At 45.4% G+C, this 12,160-nt stretch overlaps 2 pseudogenes; both read left to right on the top strand.

The window, feature by feature from the left end:
* The first annotated feature begins 2,040 nt into the window (after positions 1 to 2,040).
* LOC101670360 lies at positions 2,041 to 7,828 on the top strand (annotated as a pseudogene).
* A 1,680-nt stretch (positions 7,829 to 9,508) lies between these two features.
* Positions 9,509 to 11,097, top strand: LOC101670034 (annotated as a pseudogene).
* Positions 11,098 to 12,160: the final 1,063 nt, after the last annotated feature.

The following is a 12,160-nucleotide window of genomic DNA, read 5'->3' on the forward strand; positions in this document are numbered from 1 at the left end:
CTGCACTGGCATCATGAAGAGTGGCCCATTATATACTTTCAAGTTGGCACGGGGTTTGGGAACATGTAAGTCTCTAAGGAATTTTGGCAGCAAGGTTTCCAGGATCTTGATTGCCTCCTGCCCTTAGCAAAGGGTCAACATTGAGGCAGTTGAGTCCCTAGAGGAATGTCACTCTACCTGTTTCAGTGGGCTGTAGGTAGTAAGGAAATTTAATAATTTTTCTTCTGCTTTTGTTTCCCACATCAGAACTCCCAGCCTGGAGAGATAGGTGGCCCAGAGAGGGCCAAGCCCTGTATGTGTGCCTCTGACCATGAAGAGGGTGGGGGGCTTTTGCGCTGCCTCCATTAGGAGGAGAGATATTGTGTCCTCCCTTGGGGGAGAAGAATGGTCCCCATCCACAACTTCAGAGCTTCCATTGTCTGGCTCCTGCTCCCTGCCTCCTGGCTCTACTCTTTCTCTGGTGCCAGCTGACTCCTTGCTTCTAGCCTTCATTCTTACCTGCTTTCTTTTCTGCCTTTCCTTCAAGTTATCCACATCCTCTTTGCTTCTTCCCTCACTTCCTCCCTTGCTCTCATCCTCTTTGCCTTCCTAGCACAGTATAGTCAGAATAGGAGTCTTCCTCCCACTCCTTTTCTCCCTCCAAAATAACCCTATAATGGCTATAATGACTTCTCTAAGCCCACGGATGACTTCTGGGAGATAATGCTTCCAAAGCTGTGAAGGGAAGGTGGATATGAGTGGAACTGATACTCTGTACTGATTCTGTAAAAATTAATAAAAGGAAACCCCATTTAGAATGGAATTCATAAGCTGGCAGGGGGAACTCTCACCCCAGCACTACTTATCAATTGCAGAACCAAAAGGAGGAAATATTTCGCAAGTCCATCCTACTCTACTAACCCAGCAGAAGGAATGAAGCTTGCTTTCTACTGTACCAACAGCCCAGCCAATGAGAGACAGTGACAACTCAGCAAATGAGAAGCCACTGTACTTCTAACTCTCAGTTTACTCTAATAGGCTCTTAATTTATAACAGCTTCTCCCAACACTCTCCCCCAACCCAACTTTCCTCTATAAAAGAGAGTTCCTTTCTCATTTACTGGACTTACTTATGGTTTTGTCTTAGCTTGATTGTTTTAGATTGTAATTCTTGGCTATTCTTTAAGAAATCCATTTTTGCTGGTAAAATAACTGAGAGTTTTATTTGTTTAAAGATTTTATTTATTCTTATTTTAGAGAAAGAGAACAAGGAATGGGAGGGCCCCCAACAATACCAAGGCTGGTGAGCAAATTGTTATCTATGTGCACAGAGCCCATTGGGCTCACTGCTTTCTTGCAGATCCAGAGGTTTTGAAAGTAAGTTTTCTCCTGGTTTTCTAGCTGGATGCTTTGTGTCTGAGCTCTCCAAAATGTATTCAGGATCCATTTAAGGCCTTGTTGTTTGTTGCTTTTTAAAATCTCTTCCGGTACTTGTTTGGCCTGGTGGAACTGTGCTGACCTTTAGTTTCAGTCCTATTTGGAACCAGACTGCTGTTACTGTTGGAACTGGTGCCAGTATAAAATGTGTAGGACTTTGAACCAACTGTATTTTGGGATGGCACTGTTCTGGTTGGAACTGTGCTGGCCTTTGGTCCCATTCCTCTGGAACTGGGCCTTTCCTACTGGAATTGTGGTGACCTTTGGTCTGATCCTTCCGGAACCAGGCTGTACCTCTCAAAAGCGTGCTGTTGAGGAATTGTCTCTTTGCTCTAGGGAAAAAACCTGTAAGTGATGGGATTTCAGTTATCAAAATACTTTGAGAGCACTCCTCCCTATTGGGACTCTGGCCAGTTTTATGTTTAAAAACTATGGGTCCTCCACATGCACATTCATGTCAGTGGACTGACTTAACCAAAGAAATTTAAAACGTTAATGAACATAATCTTGAGCTTTTGATCTCCCCAAACTTGTTTACTCAATTGTCGGGGGCAGCTATGTACATAGCAGACAACATGGCGCTTGCGCCTGCGGCCAGACAGAGGACCTGCGCACCACCTGAAAGATGATTGGCTATGCCCAGAACAGGTAGCCCGAGGACACTGCGTGCTTTTTATCATGCTATCAGGCTTCCTTTCACATGTAAGTCTGCTGATGGGAGGAGAGGGGATACAAATAGGGGTAAAGATCCGGGTAAGGGGAGAATAGAGAACAATAAAGATTCGCAAGTCACTCCGTGTCTCTGGGTCGTTCTTGCTGGCGAGAGCGACACTCAATTAAATTGGAAAGCTGCAGTACCTAAAAAAAAAAAAAATAACTTTTTTTAAAGGGCAAAAAGGAGGAAAAGAAGCAGCTGAATGCCTATTTTAAGTGGTACCTGAGGCTTCCAGATGTTTTCAGGGTTCTAAGTTTGTCTCTGCAAAAGACTATTTCTAAATTAACTGAGGAAAACTATAGAAAGAAGCCAAAATGGCTTGCAAGGTCTCTTTTCCCCCTCCTCCATTTTCTTTGATAGCTGCAAATACGTGGTGGCCACTTTATGCTCGGGCCCTGCATCTGGCTCCATTTTCCTCTATTCTGTCTGCTGAACTTTCCTTTTCCTCTGACTCTCCCCCCTCTTCCCTCTTGTTCCTCTTTTGAACCTACTGAAACCTGCCTTTTCAAGGTTAAGCCCTCTGAGGATCTAATCTACGTTGCCTGGATTAAGGCCAAATTGTGAGCCATACTTAAAGAGTTTCCTAAAGTGACTGAGGAAGCCCATAAGTTTGTCAAAGAATTTAACATAGTTATTCAAACTTATCAACCTGGTTTGTCAGATTTCTATCAATAGTTCACATGTTTGTTGGTGAGGACCAAGCCAAACATTGGATGAAACTAGCCACAATGGATCATCTTGAAGGGGATTTAGAGAAACAAATACTGAACTTTTTTAAAAAAGATTTTTATTAATTTCTTTGACGGAGAGAGACACAGCGAGAGAGGGAACACAAGCAAGGGGAGTGGGAGAGGGAGAAGCAGGCTCCCTGGTGAGCAGGGAGCACAATGCAGGGCTCGATGCGGGGCTCGATCCCAGGACCCTGGGAGACATTTGACAACTGAGCCACCCAGGCGCCTCACAAACACCTAACTTTTGTCAAGATGCTAGAACACTCTTTGGAAATCTCCACCGGGAAATTTACACAAAGCAATTACAATAACTTTTCCCAAGCCTGCTGATTGGAACAAAATTCAGGCTTGTACGCAAAAGGTGGATGAAACTGTTCATGGCTATTATAATCAACACCAAATTGTCTTTTAAGAATATTCTGGTCTGGGGACACCTGGGTGGCTCAGTTGGTTGAGCTGCTGCCTTCGGCTCAGGACATGATCCCAGGGTCCTGGGATCGAGTCCCACATTGGGCTCCTTGCTCAGCAGGGAGCCTGCTTCTCTCTCTGCCTCTGCCTGCTGCTCTGCCTGCTTGTGTTCTCCCTCTCTCTCTCTGACAAATAAATAAAATCTTAAAAAAAAAAATATTCTGGTCTGGGCATGTGGGAGACTTAGTCAGTTAAGTGTCTGCCTTTGGCTCAGATCATGATCCCAGGGGCCTGGGATCAAATCCAGAGTCCAGCTCCCTGCTCCACCAGGAGTCTGCTTCTCCCTCTGCTCCTCCCCCTACTTGTTCTCTCGCTCACTCACTCTCTCAAATAAATAATTTTTTAAAATAATATTCTGGTCTTCCTTTAGATGCTGAATTCACTGAGTGGCATTTAACTCTATGTTTATTAACAGGCTGAACTGGGATATTTCTCTTTTAGTTAAAAGGACCAGGACAGGGGCGCCTGGGTGGCTCAGTGGGTTGAGCCTCTGCCTTCAGCCCAGGTCATGATCTCAGGGTCCTGGATCCAGCCCCACATTGGGCTTTCTGCTCACCAGGGACCCTGTTTCTCGCTCTCTCTCTTTCTCTCTCTCTGCTTGCCTCTCTGCCTACTTATGATCTCTGTCAAATAAATAAATAAAATCACTAAAAAAAATAAAAGGACCAGGACAGAATGGGAAGCTGCCTCCTCCAGATTTAGTTAATATGGGAAACCAGCTTGCTTGCATCCTAGGTGAGTTACCTAAAAGAAAGACTGCTACGATTCTCAATTTTCAACTCTGGCAAATGAGGGCCCCTAAACAAAACCAAAACCCTTCAAGTTTCTGCTATTATTGCAAAGATCTAAAACTTCAAGATAATGTTCTTATTAAAAAGAAAGATTGTTGCAACTTTAAGTGCTCCAGGCACCTTCTGTCCTCTAGTCATTTTTTCCAATATCTTCCTAATCCCAGTGACTGGGGCTCTGAGGAACTACAAAGGCTCATCTCAATCTTCCCTCTTAATTGGCCTAGAGAAACCATTCTCTAGATTGGGACTGAATCTTTGTCCTTATTGACACCAGAGCTATACCCTTGGTGATTAATCCCACTGTTATAAAAGCAGCCTCTGCCTTGGAGTCCTAAAACAGTTCAAATAGTGGATATAGCTAATAAACTTTAACAAGTTCTTGTCTCTGAACCTATTCCCTTTTGTCTAGGCCCTTTGAGAGCTATTCATCTCCCCCCCCCCCCGCTTCGTTACTCTGCCCCTATTCATTTATTGGGCTGATATTTATTTTTATTTTATTTTATTTGTTTTTTCAATGTTCCAAGATTATTGTTTATGCACCACACCCAGTGCTCCATACAATATGTACCCTCCTTAATACCCACCACCAGGCTCACCCATGCCCCCACCCCCTCCCTTTCAAAACCCTCAGTTTGTTTCTCAGAGTCCACAGTCTCTCATGGTTCGTCTCCCCCTCCGATTTCCTCCAACTCACTTCTCCTCTCCTTCTCACAATGTCCTCCGTGTTATTCCTTAAGCTCCACAAGTAAGTGAAACCATATGATAATTGACTTATTTCACTCAGCATAATGTCCTCCAGTCCTGTCCATGTTGATACAAAAGTTGGGAATTCCTTTTTTCTGATGGAGGTATAATATTCCATTGTATATATGGACCATAGCTTCTTTATCCATTCGTCTGTTGAAGGGCATCTTGGCTCTTTCCACATTTTGGCAACTGTGGCCATTGCTGCTGTGAACATTGGGGTACAAATGGCCCTTCTTTTCATTACAGCTGTATCTTTGGGGTAAATACCCAGTAGTGCAATTGCAGGGTCATAGGGAAGCTCTATTTTTAATTTCTTAAGGAATCTCCACACTGATTTCAAAAGTGGCTGCACCAACTTGCATTCCCACTGACAGTGTAAGAGGGTTCCCCTATCTCCTCATCCTCTCCAACACTCATTGTTTACTGTCTTGTTAATTTTGGCCATTCTGACTGGTGTAAGGTGGTATCTCGATGTGGTTTTGATTTGAATCTCCCTGATGGCTAATGATGATGAACATTTTTTCATGAGTCTCTTAGCCATTTGTATGTCTTCTTTGGAGAACTGTCTGCTCATGTCTTCTTGGGCTGATATTTCTTAGAAAAGTATCACACCAGAATTTCTCCCAAATGGGGGGAAATAATTCTAGAATCTGACAGTAGTAATCAAAATAGCCAACTTGTGGAATTAAATGATTGTTTGATATCTTTTATTTGTTCTATCTCTGATGCCACTATAGCTGAGCCCAGGGACATGGATCATTTGTTCCTATTGGATCAGCTACCATCCATTTATGGGTGAAATTCTCAACTGATGTTGGCAGAATCCACACTGCATCTCCCATCAAGATTCAAATAAATCCCTCAAAACCTCATCCCATAATTCATGCCCTATAAATAAAGAAGCCCTTCAGGGCATCAAGCTCATAATAGAAGATTACAACTTTCAGGGCCTCATTATCCCCTGCACAAAACCCAATGGCCAAGTATAGAGGTTTGTTCAGAAATTCTGAACAATAAATAATACTGTTGCCCCTCAGCACCTTGTTGTTCCTAACCCCCATATGCTGCTAACACCCATTCCCACTGAAAGCAAATTTTTCACTGTAAATGATCTATGTAGTGCATTTTTAGTATTCCAGATGACAAGGATAGCCGATATCTTTTTGCTTTTGATGAGGGAGCAGGAGGCTGGCTGAGGACAAAGCAAGAGCTGGCGCCTTGCACCCCCCCCTTCATCCGCTCCCCTCCATAGGTGTAGCATTCCTCAGGCACCCCTGACTGCCATAAAATGATAAATAGTTAACTTGCTGAGATCACAATCCTACAAGACAGGAGTCTCCCTTGGTTTGCAAATGTCCTTGAGATTACAACAAAGAAGTTACCTTATCAATAGCCCAATTTCCAAAGACACAGAACTCAGTTCCTCAAGCCTAATGTTACCCTCCCCTCCATAAAAACCGAAGGAGGTGGAGGTAGAAGGAAAAGTAAATAAAGTTAAATTTCTTCTAAACCTAAATCTCATTAACAAGGATGCTTGATAGCAGGAATGTAACATTCCACCAGACTCCCAATTGTCTTTAAACCTAAATCTCATTAACAGGGATGCTTGATAGCAGGAATGTAACATTCCACCAGGAGACTCTCAATTGTCTTTACTTGATAGTAACTAAGCCTTCAATATCCTGATAGTATTCTTTGCCCCAATAGCCCTTTGTCCTCACCTACCCAACTCCTGCGTATATAACCAACCACCCCTCACAACCCGGGGCAGCCGCATCTCCGCCTGCCCACGGGCCCTGTCCCCGTGCTCTAATAAATCACCTTTTGCACCAACGACGTCTTAAGAATTCTTTCTTTAGTCGTCGGCTCCGAACCTCCTCACCCCACCGAACCTGACTTAGGTTCTGGGACTTCATCACTTTCACTCAGGAGGAATGGCAATACACCCTGACAGGTGTACAGCTCTCCCAGAATTTTACTTTTCACAAACCTTAAAAGGTCATTTGGATGATATAAAGTTTTCTACAAGGTGTACCTTGTTATAATACATAGATGATTTGCCTCTCTGCTCCTTGAGTCAAATTTTTAAAAAAGATTTTATTTATTTATTTGACAGAGAGAGACACAGCAAGAGAGGGAACACAAGCAGGGTGAGTGGGAAGGAAGAAGCAGGCTTCCTGTTGAGCAGGGAGCCTGATGTGGGGCTTGATCCCAGGATCCTGGGATGATGACCCCAGGATCCTGGGATCATGACCAGAGCCAAAGGCAGACGCTTAACGACTAAGCCACCCAGGCACCCTACTCAAACCTCTTCACAGGAAATAGCATCCACCTTGGGCCCCACCAGAGCCACCACTGCTAGCAACATGTTTAAGGCCATTCAGGTCTGTGGGGCCAGCCAGTCTGAGTCTGCTCAACTTGAGTCTATGCATCATCTAAAATAGACTCACCTCACACAACTACTGTGAAGGTTAATGAGCTTTTGCTCTACTCCATTACTGAAGGTCAAACTAAATATATGGGGGAGCCAAGGGCCCAACTTGACGAAAGCATCTCGCATCTCCAAAATTATTGTGAGCCAAATGCAAGTTGGTGTCAGGAAATGTACTCACAAACTAAGCCCAAGATGCTGAGTTTGGTTCAATAGGGGTTAGACAGCTATGAATATCTCCAAAATGTACCTCCAGGACTTTTCCCCTCAAAACTTGGTGTTTTGCTGGTTTTGCTGGCATTGTTGGATTTCTTTTGGCTAGAGGTTCAAAAATAAGGAAGCTGGTGTATCCACCTGGGTTCATGGGAGTAACTGCTTCTGTTTATTATCCACAACAAGCCATCATATTTGTCCAGGTCAGTAGCACGAGATTATATGACTGGGGTTTACAAGGATACATAGTCGTACAAGATTTGTGGAAGGAGAACTTTCAAAAGCCAAGAAATGTGAAGAATTCACCTGGAAATTAGTAGAATGCTCCATGCTCTGCCCATTTTTTTTTTTTTTTTTTTTACAGTAGGCTCCATGCCCAGCGTGGAGCTGAATGCGGGGCCTGGACTCACAACCCTGAGATCAAGATCTGAGCTGAAATCAAGAGTCAAATGCCTAACTGACTGAGACACCCAGGCGTCCCTGCTCTGCCCATTTTAATCAGTTAAAGGTAAATACTGGAAACTACATGCAGTAAACCAATATTTCTTTAGAAAAATGGCAGAGAAGTCAGTACTGAATATAGTAAATTGGCTTTCTTCTTCAGGAAAAACTATACGAGGCTTCTTTGTTATCTTGGGTGATGCCACACTACAGGTGGACTAATCAGTAATCCTTTCACCTACAGATAATGCCTTAGAACCCTGCCTTCTCCTGTTGCTATTTATGTACATAATTAAAATTCCAGGGTAAAAAAAAAAAAAAAAAACAACTTTTGGCCTTAAAGGGACATAAAGTTGCCAAAGAAAAATCAGTTTGTTCAAGCTCAGGTTAGATAGGGCATCTGAGGGGCACCTGGGTGGCTCAGTGGGTTAAGCCTCTGCCTTCGGCTCAGGTCATGATCCCGGGGTCCTGGGATCGAGCCCCACATCGGGCTTTCTGCTCTGCAGGTAGCCTGCTTCCTCCTCTCTCTCTGCCTGCCTCTCTGCCTACTTGTGATCTCTGTCAGATAAATAAAGAAAAAATCTTTAAAAAAAAAAAAAGATAGGGCATCTGATCTCAGAATTATGGCTACATTTGGAACCAAGTGAAACCCCTCATGACTGCTTGACATGAACAGATTACCTTTTGACTCTCCATGACACTGCAGGAAACTTGTGACCAATACAGATTTTTCATGTTTTACTGATGCTTCTTACTTAAAAGATAAAAATGGTAAATATTATGCTAGGTATGCTATTGCATATTTCATTTTCAAAGCCATTGAAATAGCACCTTTAACCTTTTGGTTACTTAAGCCCAAAAGGCTGAATTATACGCCATCACATGAGTTTGTTCCTTAGCCAAAGGTAAAACTGCAAACATTTATACAGGTATGCCTTTGGGGTAGCTCGTGACTATGGAATGTTATGGAAACAATGAGACTGCCTTGCCTCCAATGGGGGTAAACTTAAAAATGACTTCTATGCCCCAAATTTATTGGAATGCCATACTTTTGCTGGCAGCTTTAGCTCTGGCTAAGGTTTCTGGGCATTCCAGACTTGACTCTCTGGAAGCCAAAGTCAACCATTTCACTGACATTTCCTCCAAAATTGCTACTCTTGAGGAAACCAGTAACCAAACCTCTGGTCTAAGGGGATCTTCTGCCATGTGATTTTGGAAAAATTAACTAAGAGATAGCCAAGAATTTACCTCAGAGAGGAAAAAACAACATTAGATGTCTAATAATTGTTGGCTTGATAATAAAGAGAGAGCTCTGGTTTGGGTCAAATAACAATACAGCCCTCCCAGAAATTCTAAAATTTCCACTGCATATGCATCAAACCATTGGTTTATTGAGGAAATGATGGCATTCATGAATCAGTATTGGTGGGAAAGGTGAATAAGTCTGCAAAACTGCCTCTTTCACTTATCCCACCTGTCCAAAGTATAATTCAGGAAAAGTTGAGTCCTTTCCCTCAACTCCACACGCAAGATTGTATCCCGGAGGTGAAGGGGACATGTTGGCTGGTGACCTCCGGGAGAGGAACCTGGCGAGAGGTGAATCCCTAGCGAGGAGTGGTAGCACCTGCGCAGTCTGTGGCTTGACGCCTAGCCCCTGTCGGTCCTCCATGGCCCCATGGAGCCCAGAGGCGGTGCTTAGTCTCTACGGGGCCCTGCTGCACCTGGTCCAGAGCTTTGCTACACTGATCAAGACTCCTACCTGGTCTCCCTCCACCGTGAGCGAGGGCAAACTCTGGTGAGCGCAAAGGCAAGAAGGATGACAATAGCATCGGCACAGCCGTTGATTTTGTGCTCTCCAATGCCTCGTTCATGCTGAGGGTGGGTAGAGCGGCCATGTTGGGCATTAAGCGGATGTATGATGAGGCAATTAGTGCCCGTACCAGCCCCATCCAACCGCCTGAGCCATTCAGAGATAAGGAGCTGGGAAGAACAGAACTGTTTGGGCTCCTCCCCCCACCAATTTGCTAAATAAGGACATGAAGACAGGCTTGAGCCTGTCCCTGCAGACCCTTCCCACAGACTCCTTGGCATTTGACACAGATACATTCTGCCCACTCTGACCCAAGCCATTAGCCAGGAAGGGCCAGGAAGACTTGAAGAAGTCACTACTCCTTGCGTCCGGGCAGGAGAAACTTCTTACTTACTACTGGAACTGGGCAGCTATCCCTGCTGGTGAGCAGGCTCAGGCCAAGCAAACTTCTGTGGACATATGTGCTGAGCTCTGGAGCTTCCTTTGGGCCATGATGCCTGCCATGCCACTTCGGGACATGTACCTGAGTGGCAGCCTCTAGGATGACCTGCAGGGGTGACAGCTGACAACATCCAAATCATTGTGCCCCTCGTGCTGGAGTAGAACCTATCTATGGTCGTGTATTCCTGGTGAGGACACCATCATGAATGTCCCTGTCTTCTAACTGGTTCATCATGAGAAACCAGAGTATTTTCCTCATGGTAGCAGTTACTGGGACTGTGGTGTATTGGGGGCTACCTCTCCCCAAAGACAGTGGCAGACACATTTGAGAAGGTAGTGGCTGGCTCCATCAACTGGCCAGCCATAGGGTCCCTCTTGGACTGTGATCCACCCCCAGAAACCCTGACTTTGGAAGTGCAGTATGAATGCAACAAGCATCTTGTCATTGATTTCCTGCCACCAGGGACACTTGGCAACACCGTCTTCATAGCCAGACCACACCGGCTGGCACACTATGACAACCTATGGTGGCCGAGCCTGTGAGCTTTGGACCAGGTCGACTTGAGCTGCAGATTTCAGTGCCTCAGGATCCTCAAGGCCATATGCAAGTCCACTCCGGCTCTGGGCCACCTCACTGCCAGCCAGCTCACCAACGTCATCCTCCACTTGGCCCAGGAGGAGGCTGACTGGTCTTCAGATATGCTGGACAACTGATTCTTACAGGCCGTGAGGAGTTTCATCAGTTACTTAGAGGCCGGAGTCCTACCCATTGCCCTACACCCCAAGGTGAACTTACTTGCAGAGCCTACTTCTGAAGAAATAGATGAATTAGAAAATACTCTTTATTGCTCAATGTCAGAGCCAGAGGAGCTGCTGCAGACACAGGGCAGGTGAAGGCCAAAGTGGGTGTCACGTGGTCAGACCCTGGGTTCTCCGTTAGAAACACGTGGTTGCATAGTTGGTGCCTCACAGATTCTCTAGGTGCCTCCTATCTTGCTGGTGGTCATCGCCCTGGTCACTTCACCCTGATCAGAATGCCATCTCTTTGTCTCCTGCTTTCTCACCACACCTTCTATTTTTGTTACCGAATGCTGTGCTCCTACTCCTCCCCACCCTCTTGCTCCAGGCTAATTTTTCTGGAATGAACAGAGAAGGGAGAGAAGGTGGGAGCTGGTTGGTGTTTTGCATTGTGGCCCAGGTTTTCTGTCCCTGTCTGCCCTGCCCTTTGGCCCGATTCTTCTCAGTGTCTTCTCAGTCTTTTCCCCTTTTCAAGCCCCTTCTGTTTTGCGCTTTCCCCTGGAGCATATCTGCCTAGTCATGATGTTGCCTTTTCGTTGAATGGAACTAAGGATTTCTGAATGCACGTTTCTGAGCTGAGTTCTGCAGAGTGAGTGCTCAGACAGTATTTAGAATTTCTGGGGGTAAAGCTGGCGGAAGAGCTGGCCTTGGACCCACATTCCTGGGGATGGAGCCCATCTCCCCCACCTCCTGACCAGCTCATATCCTTGAGTGCTGAGAAAGTGTCATGAGAATGCTGTTATTGACCCACACAGGAGTGAGGTTCATTATAAACTGGATGCAAAGTTGCTTGGAGATCATGTTCTTTAGTGGCCAGTGTGCACCGGTGGAGCCGGCGGTGGTGAAGAGGGCCTAGGGAGTGGTGTGTGTGCCTGAGGCTGTGCCTCACCCTTGGCTGGTCCAGACCAGTGCTGCAGTGTGAGCAGCTGGGGGAAGGCAAAGGAGGGAAGGGGGCTGTTGGGACAGCACCTGTGCCCCCTTCCTTGCCTTATTGCCAATTAGGATGAGGCCTTCAAGGACACAGCCTTTGTGGTAGAGGTTGAAGGGTAAGGTTGACAGGAGCAAACACCAGCTGAAAAATCCAGTCACTTGTTAAGGCTTGGCGACCATGTGTTTTCCCTATGAGACCCTGCTGTGGTCCTGTTCCGTCCTTGAAAGG

The sequence above is a fragment of the Mustela putorius genome, unplaced genomic scaffold (assembly GCF_011764305.1).
Source record: "Mustela putorius furo isolate JIRA1106 unplaced genomic scaffold, ASM1176430v1.1 tig00001566_pilon_pilon_pilon, whole genome shotgun sequence".
NCBI lineage: Eukaryota > Metazoa > Chordata > Mammalia > Carnivora > Mustelidae > Mustela > Mustela putorius.